Source organism: Mycetomoellerius zeteki, unplaced genomic scaffold (assembly GCF_001594055.1).
Source record: "Mycetomoellerius zeteki isolate Tzet28-1 unplaced genomic scaffold, Tzet1.0 scaffold122, whole genome shotgun sequence".
NCBI classification, from domain to species: Eukaryota; Metazoa; Arthropoda; class Insecta; order Hymenoptera; family Formicidae; genus Mycetomoellerius; species Mycetomoellerius zeteki.
The window spans coordinates 3,101,363-3,113,116 of record NW_017256147.1 but is presented as its reverse complement, the minus strand read 5'-3'; the positions used below and the strand labels follow the sequence as shown (position 1 = coordinate 3,113,116).

The window sequence follows — 11,754 nt, the reverse complement described above, 5'->3', positions numbered from 1 at the left end:
AAAAAATTTTGTTTTATCACACGACAAACGATTTTTGTTAAATATAACTTAACCATTAATATAAGAGCAGAAAAGACAATCAAAAAAATTAATTCTATTTTGTAAAAGTTTTGTTTTATAATCGAAAAAATTTTGATTTTATACATAAAATATTTTTTGCATTTCTTCGAAGAAAAATCATTTATTTGTCCAAGTCCAATCCAAATTATATCAAAATGTTATCTTATTGTCGAGAAAAAAAATTATTGTATATCGTATAAATAATTATTATAATTATTATTATGATACACTTTTAATCTAAATGCAAGAATTCGAGCTTCTAAATATATTTTTCGCGTATTTTCCTTCTTTATTATGAGAAAAATTTACGAGACTGAGTAAAATTATAATATGACCGTCTTCGGAAGAAGCTCTGACGAGCTTGACCTTTCGGAAAGTGCTTTGGGAATCACGAGACCCCCTAAGATCAGAGATTTTCCTCTGACACGTATTTCAGAGTAACTCATTGTTTGTAAGTAGAAACTTTTGTCTGTCTGCAATTACTCGTTAAAAAAAGAAAAATTCGGAAAACACCATCCGCCGGATACAGCAAATGAATCTCGAATTATAAACCAGCGCGGAAAGTTGCTCGAAATTTCAAGCCTGTCGGGATCGTTTACAACGCAACTTTGCCGACCCGAATCCATCAATTTGAACGAAACTTTGCGAGTATCTACCTGTACAAAATAATTTTAGATATGGATAACATTTTACTTCACTCGTGACTTATCGGAGGCCAAGTTTATACATAGTTCGGCAAATTACAGCCTTTTATTAATGATCAGGTTATTTCCAAAATCGCGTGATATGCAAAATGTGAGGATGGATAAAAAATTCTCACTCTTTCAGATATATAAGATACATTAAAGTTTTAAATTACCCTGCTTTGTTAGTAAAGAAAATAATATTACATTTAAAATTATTATTTAATCTTTCGGAAAATGCTTTGGGAATCAAATTCGAGACCCTCTAAGAGCAGAGATTTTCCTGTGATACGTATTTCAGAGTAACTCATTGCTTGTAAGTAGAAACTTTTGTCTGTCTGCAATTACTCGTTAAAAAAAGAAAAATTCGGGAAACACCATCCGCCGGATACAGCAAATGAACCTCGAATTATAAATTAGCGCGGAAAGTTGTTCTCCCATGTTGATTTTTCAGACATAAGTTCTCAAGTGAGGCAAGCGGCTGACAAACAATTTTCTGTATTGTATAATAGTTCATGCTGTAATAGCTTTATAATGTTAAACATTACATTAAAATATAGTAAATAAATCAATGCGTAAATATAATACAATGTTATTTTATTTATATTAACATAGAAGATCCTTAAGGTAATTGTATCGCACAGGAGCGGTCTGACAATCGCCGAAGCGCCAGCGCGTTCGATGGTGAAAAAAAATTTACTGTTCAAAAATTGCTGCAGATGGCAATTTTTGAACAGTAATTTTTATTTCCCCACTGTACGCCGATATTTTAGAATGAGTTAATAAGCGAAGTGGATATTAGTGAAGTAGTAAAGCAACTTTCTAAGGTTTTATAATTAATATTTGCCTGGTTATCCCCCATTTTCTTCGGTTTAGGAGATTCGTATTTATCTATAGTCCTTTACTTTTTGAGCGAATTTCTACCGTTTTTTGCGCTATAATTGAAAATGTACTGTTGCTCCTTGTCTAGCACATGTTAAAAATACTAACTTCAAATGCAATTATCTTTTGAACATGATGCCTGATTACCCTTCCCCCCTCAAAATGATACGTATGTATAGAGAATATCATTATCCTCAAATAGTAAAAGTTTCAAACAAATCTTAAGAAAAATCATTTTGCGATACAACCACCTTAAAGCTGTAATTATAATAACGAGATGATTATAGTTCTTGCGCAATATTTATTATTGCATAATTCCGCAATTTACAATTTAAAAAAATTAAAGCCAATTTAATAATATTAAGTTATTTGCGGAGTTATGCAATAATAAATATCTTTTTGAAAATTATATACATTATATATTTATTTATTTTAAATAAAAAAACTTACAATTCAAAAATCAATTAGAAGAATCTATAGAAATTATAAAAATCTGGCAGAATTACTCTGAAAAGATCATTTATGGAGCGAACAACTCGCCCTGTTTGGCAATCGAAAGGTTAACTACACGAGAGATAAAAGATAATGTATTATACAATATAAGTTTATATAATGATAAGATCAACTGCATAATTTCATATTAATTTCATATCTCAGATTTCGTATTTCAGATTACTTTTCGCATTTTTCATGCATGGCATTACATGTCAATTATGTGCCAATATATTGAATTTAATTAATCTAATCTGCATGATACATGCATATAAATATTTTAAAAAATAATAAATGCAAACACAAGATGAGCTATTAAAAATACGTATATCATGAATGTAATCCTTCAACGTAGCTTCTGTAGCGTTACAGAGGATCACTGTCGAACTCTTGAATTTAATCCTAAGCCAGAAGGGTCAAACAAAGAAGGGAAAGAACTTATGCGTGAGGCAGACTTCCAATCAGGACTCGTATTAACCCGCCCGAAAGCCGCAAGGTTCCGTTGCCCCCACACGCCTGTTCGTAAAGTCAGTTTGTCACGAAGAGCGCGTTTGAACCGACGTTGTCTCGATATTCTTTCCGGTAAAGTAAATCTACCACCTTGGTTACACGCAATAAAACAAAACGTATCGGGTTCATCACATTTTTTCAAAAAATATAAGAAGTTTCCAAACAAATTGCAATCTGGAAAATGTGTCGTGTGTTGTTTGGTGTTATTATTTCACAATATTTTAATATTTTATAATTTTGCAATTTATTTTATGCATATTCATAGTTCATTAATTTTATCGAAGTAATAATAACGTAAATTTATTTATTACGCTGCACCGATTTAAAATACGATATATATGAATAATTTTGAACAAGTCATACTTTTGTGAAGCGTAAGTGAGCTACCGTTAATAATAATCGTCATTGAATGTGAGAGTCTCTGAATGTTGTGTGATACAACGCGCGTTGTGGAAATTTCCTAGAATATTGGTAAGTCCACTGTTTAAAATAATTTTTTTTTCTCTGGAAAAATAATCCCTCTTTTATTATAGAGGATAACAATAATGGCGTGCATTCATTGGAATGCATTTCCCATCATCTATTTGCAGCATTCTCTGTAATTTACTTAGAAAAATGCTATTAAAATTTTTCATAAAAATGCTTTTACTTTGATATGAATTTCATCTCTCCTTTCTCATTTATTATCTATTTTCGCGCTTCGTTGTTGTGAACAAATAAAAAGTTTTTAATATTTTTACTCGAATCTATAATTTTACTGACACCTGCAGGCACGACATACATTTCACGTATGTTTGCGGTATCGAAAAATAAATCTCATCGAAATTAAAACGGCCTGAATTTACTTTTGTAATATAACGAATGTTTTTTTATAATATTAAACTTATAGGTACAATAAAATACTGCAGGAATTTTAAATGTTAAAGTTGTTTAAATTATATCGAATAAAAGTAAATTAAACTATACCTTATATGAATAATTATAGGTAGAGAAGCGTCAGATACGGTTGAAGCTCTTGGCGCTGAATCTTTGTGTAGAATATTTCTATGTAAATTTTAAATACATTTTCCAACTTTATAAACTGCGCGCTGATTACTTCGAACTTGAACCGAATTTATAAATTAAAGTTGGAATAGAAATAAATTAATATAAATAATTAACATAAATTAAATTAATCATCAATTCTTAACAATAATGCTAATAAGGATCTTAAAACACTGCAAAAAATTTATTATGAAAAATATTACTCCAGCCAGAGTTCGAACCTGGACCTCTTTACTATCCTCTTTACTATCCTACTATCAATTTAATTTGTGATATTACTATTTTAATTTTATGATTGTATTTCAGACAATAATTGGTGCGCAGTTTACAAAGCTGAAAAACGTATTTAAAATTTACATACCTACATAAAAATATTAAGCATCAAGATTCACTTAGCGCTTCTCTGCTTATTAATGTTATACCGGTTTTCGTTTCCTTTCATAACATAAGAGACATTTCTTTTATAATTCTATATCATTCTATAAGGAGTCTTGAAAAATTATGGCCGCTTAAAACGTAGCAAATGAAAAATTGTAAAATTAATTACAACGATTATATAGTTTTATGTGTTAATTATCCGTATTATACTGGATCGATATAATCTACTTATCTTTATGATAGTAATTTATAGCTCCCTGTTGGATTCATATTCATTTAACATTTATATGTCATAATTCGTTTACTGGTTGTAAACATCGTGATTAAGTATTCTGACAGTTGGTTTTGACGTAAATTTGAACGCACTCCGTAATGCTTTTCCACGGAAACGGGAAGTATTCACGGAGGAAAAGTGTCTAGATAAATCATTCCTCGAAATATTTTCACGTTTCATTTTTTTTCCATTATGGGTTCATATCACCTTGCATTTTCCTATTTGCCTTGTGGAAGATAGTAAAAGAGCAAGGAATCACTCGTTCTCATAATTGACCGCGACATTCCGGTGAAGTAGCGGCGCATAAATTTCTCAATGGAATTTACGGTAAATGGGATCATAATCTCTTTACTTTTACATCGCGGCCATATTGCATCACGGAATGCTGCGAAGTGTGAACTGCATTTTCCTTACCGAAGCTTTAAAAATGGAGCTTTAAAATAGTTTTATATATGCAGGAATTAGAGTACCGAAGCACATTGAAATAATGTTTTAGTATTAAAACAAACTAATTTGGAAAGGCAAAATTAACTATTCCATTATCGCCGCAATGAATTATAAATGGGGTTATTAATTAAAATTCGTAGTATTATATATTGTAATTGTATTAAAAAATTAAAATAAAGAACTTAAATTGAATGGATTATATTAAATATTTCATTTTCTTTTTAGTAGAAAATTAGAATATTTATTATATTTATTATTTTATCATATAATTAATCTAATTTGCGCCGCACATTCAAGTTTTATTTCTTTTAACATGTTAGAAGAAAATTTATTGAAAGATGCACCATTTAAGACATTAAAGCAAAATCTGTTAATTTATTTAGAAGTAGATCGCAACTTAAAGATTCCAGATGGTCCTATTTAAAAACGAAAGAAACCACGATTCGCTGAGAGCGTTGTAAAATTATACTATCTCTTGGCCCCACCAAGCAATAGTTAAATGTTTCTCTTTTATTGGACAAACAAACTGTAAAGGAGAAACACGTTAAAAGCATTTTTCGCCGGAAGGTACGAGAAATGTGGTAATCCAAAACGTGGCAACTACTATAAATATAGAATTTTTTAATCCGTTCTCTACAACGTTTCTTCTACAACGATTTATTTCTTCAAAATATCAAGAAGATATTCACGCGCGCGCGTGTTTTATTTAGAAAAATTATATTTTGTAATTGATGCCATTTGTAAAGTATTATAATTTTTCGAACGTTTCTAGCACTTTTAATCTATGCTTAGTGTTTATTTCAGACTCTTTAACAGACAGATTTATTTTGATGTTCGGTACGCAGTTACGATTGAAATTACTCATGGACTTAATAATAATATTCTATACAACACACACATAAAGTATTTTTTCAATGACTATTTTTACGCACCCGGTGGCTGAACTGTCGGAATGATTATTCCATAATCAGTTGCCGCACGCAATAGCGATTTTAATTCCTACCTATCTATTGCATGCGAGTAATCGGACTTGATGTTACACCATTCAACGGCGGATCCGCCGATAATCAGAAGGTTCATGCTAAGATCAAATTTGAAAAGATATTGGTAGAATGCGTATCTATATTTTAAACCTTAGAATGTGAACGGAAAATCGAGAATATCTACAAAATGGTCGGTCGTGGTTCTATTACAATCACTATTTGATACGCAAGACCAACGCAGCTTTCGATAATTTAATTCTTCGATCATCCGATTCTTTAATTGGAACTTAATCCAATCGATATCTGGATAACCAGGATAATGATCTCGTGACAGTATTACTCGAGGTTAGTTTTTCATTAACCCAGTTTTCGAGAATACACTATAGTTAATAATGTATCTCGGCACACCTTTTTCTGATATCGGATAGGATCTGTTTGATCAATTAATACTTCTTAAACGACGTTAATTTAATTAATAATTTGTCAATGAAAGCAATTGTTTTAATTATACGTTTTAATTATATTTCCTGGAATACGTACAGTGCGGCGGTGCGCAAGAGTAATTAAATAATGGTCGCCTTTTATTTGTGTTTAAAATTGAGAAAATTAAATGTTAAGATCGCATTTCACATACATCGCATTACATTTCTGCAACATTTTCACATAATAGCGCAGCGTACTTATCTCTGTTCGCTCATTCTTTTAATTAATTAATCTATTTTAAAAAGATTAAATTTTTCACAGTTTCGCGCGTTGAATATGTAATCAATGAAATGGTACGCACGGTGTAAAGTAAAAAAAGATTGAAAATTACTGATATATTTATATAACTGCTTTATTAATGAATAAAGCAGATAAATTAAATATATATAAATTTACAGAATATATAATGAATATATAATGTTTATATTCATCATATTATACAATATTAATATATTGTATTTATTTAAATTGTTTTTCATTTTTATTTTATTTTTTATTTATATTGTTTATATTAATACGTATATAACATATATAATTTCTTTATTGTCGAGAATCAAATGAAACGTATAGAAAATGTAAATATTTTTTAAATTCAATTTTAAAAATTGGATTATTAAAATGTATCTTATCTGCAATGATAGAAAATTTAGAAAAATAAATATTTAATCAATAAAGTATCTATTTATTTACGAACGTTACATAATAGCAGCATAGAGGTTCTAATTAGTGAAGCAATCATGATTACTTTGCGAAATATTCTGTTATGGTAGGCCTAATTATCAGCAGTATATAATTGCTCCAATTTATTTTTCTGCGTTATTATATCTACTATTTTCCGATCCACCAATGCGCCAACGAGCGATATGCAATTTTTATTACGCAAACTCGATTAACAATTCAAACACGTACGATGGCGGGGATACCGCGACGAGCAAATATTCAATCGAGCGCTATTTGTCCTTGTTGTTTACTCGGGAGTAGGAAAGTCATGGGGAGATGTAATTTGCAATTGTAACGGGTCGGTTACTTCCGACAAGTATCACGCTCCGCGGTGCGTGCTCCGCATTGACCATACCTAGATCCTCTTAAGTGGAGAACAGTCTACTTTGCGTCGCGCATGCCGCGATATATGTATCGCGTTGCACCACGGTTTAAAGCGCACGGCTGATGCATGATGCGCCAATCCGCGTGTTCACGAGCGTAGCGCGTACACGCACGTGAAAATACAATCGAGGTCGTTAATTATTAGGTATTGCCGTAATACAAAAACGTATCTTGATTTCGCACCTGTAGGTAAGTTTTCTGATCACTCGACATTCATGAATGCTCGTAATATTTAAGTAAAATGTGCAATTTTTCTTTTTTCAACTTTTTTTAGTACAACTAACACAGTCATATTAAAATCAGTTTGCGATAATTGCGCGAAATATTGTAAACTAAAATAAAGATTTTGCATATCATTTTAATAATGCAAAATACTTATAAATATGAAAGTTTTATTGCAATGATACAAACTCTACTGTTAAAAGATAAAATACAGATATACATAATGTATAATAATATCTAGTATTTATTCGTGTAATTTTTACGTTTTATTTCAAAAACGATTAATTGCCAAAAATAATTATAAATTAAACACTGGTGCAAACATAATGCATTAAAAGTTAAATTTATCTTCCTAAGTAATTTCCTTTGCCTCCTGTTATTGCAAAAACATTGAAATAGTGTCATCTATTCAAATTGATTATTTTATGCTTTAAAGTTTCGCATATGACATAAAAAATATAATATCCCACATGTGTATTTTATATTACCCTTTAAAAAACTGTCATAATATAACAAGTTACATACTGTTTTAAAAGAAACAATTTTATTTTTTGTAAAAAAGAAATATGCTTGTATTATGCCATTTTAATAACATTAAAAAATTTTTAACCCGTGTAACAACTTTATTAGACTCTTCGAAAAAGAAAAATAAAGAGCTGAGCTGCAATTTCAGGAAATATTTTATATTACTTATTGACAAATTAAATAATTATGAGAAGTTCTCGTATGGTACGAAAAAGAAGAAGTCTTTATACAAAGGTTTTTGCTCGACGTGAAAGCAATTTCTAGTAAATTCAAGTCTGTGACTTCCTTATCATAGATCGTATCGTACATTCTCGATTGACGACTGGAATGCTTCGGGGATTTTTCTAAGAATCCTGACTCCGAATAAAATTATAATTCTAGGCACAGGCGCGGCCTCGAGAGGTCGAAACTCGAGATGGGTGACACTTTGATGTCCTCGCATTAATAAAAAACAAAGAAAACCGCTGAGTTAGCTATTCTTTTCTAATGCGAGTTACACATCTATTGTTATTTAATTTATATTAAAAATTGATTTTTTATAATAACTATCAGTTAAATAGTCGTAATAAGAACTTACAATTAAAAAAGATTAGACAGTCGCGAGTGCATTTTTTAATTCCTCTTTAATTTATCAAAAATTTATAAGCTAGTAATAAAATAAATAATAAGCTAACAAACATTCTATTTATCTCGGTTACGTCATTTATTTATAAGCAGCAGTTGAATTTATGCGATTGAATTATGGAGCCATTTGAAAGACATTAGGAAAATCGACCATCTAACGAATTAATTAATTAAACGCGCATGTGGCCAACACGGATATGGAGTTCCATTAATAGAGAAAATATCCGTGTTTGAGGAGCTGAGCTTCCTCCCACGACCTGTAGCTTATTAAACTTTTGATATCCAAGGCGTGCGTAAATTTGCATGACTCTGAAACAGTTGTGATTCGAGTTCAAAATTAATCAATCCTCTTGCACGCCTACAAACAACGTTATATGCTAATTACGTATAGGAAATCTGAGAGAGAAATGAGCTCCGGATGTGAATTACATCTTTCAAAATATTACATGTTAGACCTCATGTTCGATAAATACTGTGTATGCTGTATGACTAAAAAGAAACGAGTTAACACATGTAAACTCTATTTATTTTTCTGCTTAATATCAATCAAGATTTCTTATCTTGATGTACATATTTTATTAATTGATAAACATTATGATACTTTTATTTAGCATTTCTTTGTTGATTTAATGACACAGCTTTCTCATATTTAATCTTATATGTGGTACTTTTTTCTGAATCTTATTTTTATTATATTTATAACCAGGGTGTATACTGCCCTAATCAGGAGTTCTAACAGAAGTTGGCTTATTAATGAGTCATTTATTCTCAACAAAGAGATATTAATTACAAAACTTTTTCAATTTTAATTTGTTGACTTTAGAATTTTCAATTTTAAGACTTAGTTTGCATAAAAAGGAAGTCTCTCTTTCTCTCTGTCTCTCTCTCTCTCTCTAACTCTTCGCAATTTTATATGAGCCAAATGGCATACAATAAAAATTATTTATTTTATCGTCATTTGTTCAATCGCTTTAATTATTGCCGATTATTGCCGAAATATTTTGCGCGATAAAAATAACGGTCGATACTTAATATTTCTGATAACTGCCAAGAAGATGGTAAAATTTTCGGTTCGAATTTTCGACCAACAAGTTAAGTTTGACGAAACCGACAGGGAAGCCGATCGAAATTATCGAGGCAAAAGTCTTGCGAGAGAACGGATGTAGCACCAGATTTTTTTAGCACGAAAAAAAGAAGCATCCCGAACACTCTCGACTAAAGCTGATGGAGGATATCCTGTCAGATACACAACACACGGTTCCACCAATTCGGTTGATTATCGAGCGTGTAGCGGTCTCGAACATATGCGCATGTATGTATGTACCTACTCATATATATGTACCTCACATATACAAATACAGCCGCATACACGCGAGCAAACCCGTTATTGGGAACAGTAGTACTCCAGTTTTCAGTTTAAGTTCTATAAACATAAGCGCATTCGTTCTTGATTCTTCTATGATAAGGGAAAAGAAAGAGAGAGAGAGAGAGAGAGAGAGAGAGAGAGAGAGAGAGAGAGAGCTGGTATTCGCGCATTTTACTGCATCACATATTTTATGTATGACAGAATTGCTTAGCTATATTGCTTGTTCTATAAGCATCCAACGTATTCGAGTCTCATTCAAAACGAGAGAGTTATCGTTATTGCAGTCGGCGAGATACAAATGTCACAGTTTATTTCTTTCGTTTATGCACGCGAATATGCATTCACCTATATAAAATGGCCATGTTTCGCGTAGGAAGATTCTACGACAAATTAAAAGAATTAACTTTTCCTTCAAAGGTGTAAATTTAATAAGTTTTAAATTAGAGAGGCGATTAGAAATAACAATAAGTTTTAAAACTTTTAGAGATGAAATTAATTTAACATAAATTTTAAATAGAATTTCAATTTGAAACTTATTTAACCCTTCGGTGCCACTTTGGGTCTACCTTTTTGGCATACCTGGTTTTTTTCCAATGCTTTTTCAATATTTTTTCTATTGCTTAATAACTTTTCTATTAATAAAAATACATACATATTTGCAGCCACTATACATACCTATACATTTGATACCGTTATATTCCTTGTCTGGCATTTCAATTAAAAAAAAATTTTTTACAATATGTTCATTTTTATAGGTATAAGCGATCGAATTAATTAGATATATGTCATGTCCAAACGTATTGTTCTCGTATTGTGATACCGAAGAGTTAAAATTGAATATAAAAAAATGGTGGAAAAAGATAACTGAATTTAAACATCCATTCAAAATACATTATCTCCAATATTGAGGGATTCGTGCAATATGCGAGGCTATAAGCGCGAATTTCAAGCAACAATCGTAACATTTTTACTATTAGATATAATTTGGTGTTTATTTATGATTGATTAATAATTATAATACAAATACATTTATTTATTATCTCCAATCTGTTACAAATATATCGTTGGCAATATTCGAATATTCCTCACAGTGCATCTGCGGTGATGCAAAATAGTTAATTGCAAGTGAATAATAATGAATGCGTTTGTGTATGAGACTTCATTATCTATTGATCTCGCGGTGCACTGTTTCGGATATAATACAATCCGAATATGGTATTCCGTCAGGGGATGACGTTCAAATGCTTTCTAAGCGCGCTAGTACAGTCGCCAGGATAAAAGGATTAATTACGTGGAAACGCTTTCGGGCGTCTTTTCGAACGAGAAGCAGCCGACGCTCTCGTTCGTCGGGGCGCCCGTTTACGATGTCGCGGCCGTCGGTATTATGCGATTAACCCGAGATTATACCACCGTCGAGATTCTACGGGGCCGCAGCCGAACAGCCGCCGCGTGTATTTCGAACGCAGCCATTGGTCCCGCAAAACTTGGGGGCTCTCTAAGTACGGAGCACGAAGTAGAAATTAGATTTTTTCCTCAGGGGCTCCGTTTCGTAGCGCGAGCATATTTAGCAATAAAGCCGTAGGTTTCAGGAGCAGAGGCTAGACATATAATTAGAGCGGGGTATCTCGTGAGAAAATGCTCCGACGCATAATGGCTGCGGGTCACGGAACCGAAGGG

The 11,754-nt window shown here is 31.6% G+C and overlaps 1 protein-coding gene across 1 annotated transcript in view; it reads left to right on the top strand.

Moving 5' to 3' along the window:
• Positions 1 to 3,040: 3,040 nt before the first annotated feature.
• Positions 3,041 to 11,754, top strand: part of LOC108731274 (uncharacterized) — a 73,556-nt gene continuing 64,842 nt past the window's right edge. Inside the window, exon 1 of the mRNA XM_018461527.1 lies at positions 3,041 to 3,098. The gene's annotated coding sequence lies outside the window, so the exon portion shown is untranslated. The remainder of the gene's footprint in view (positions 3,099 to 11,754) is intronic.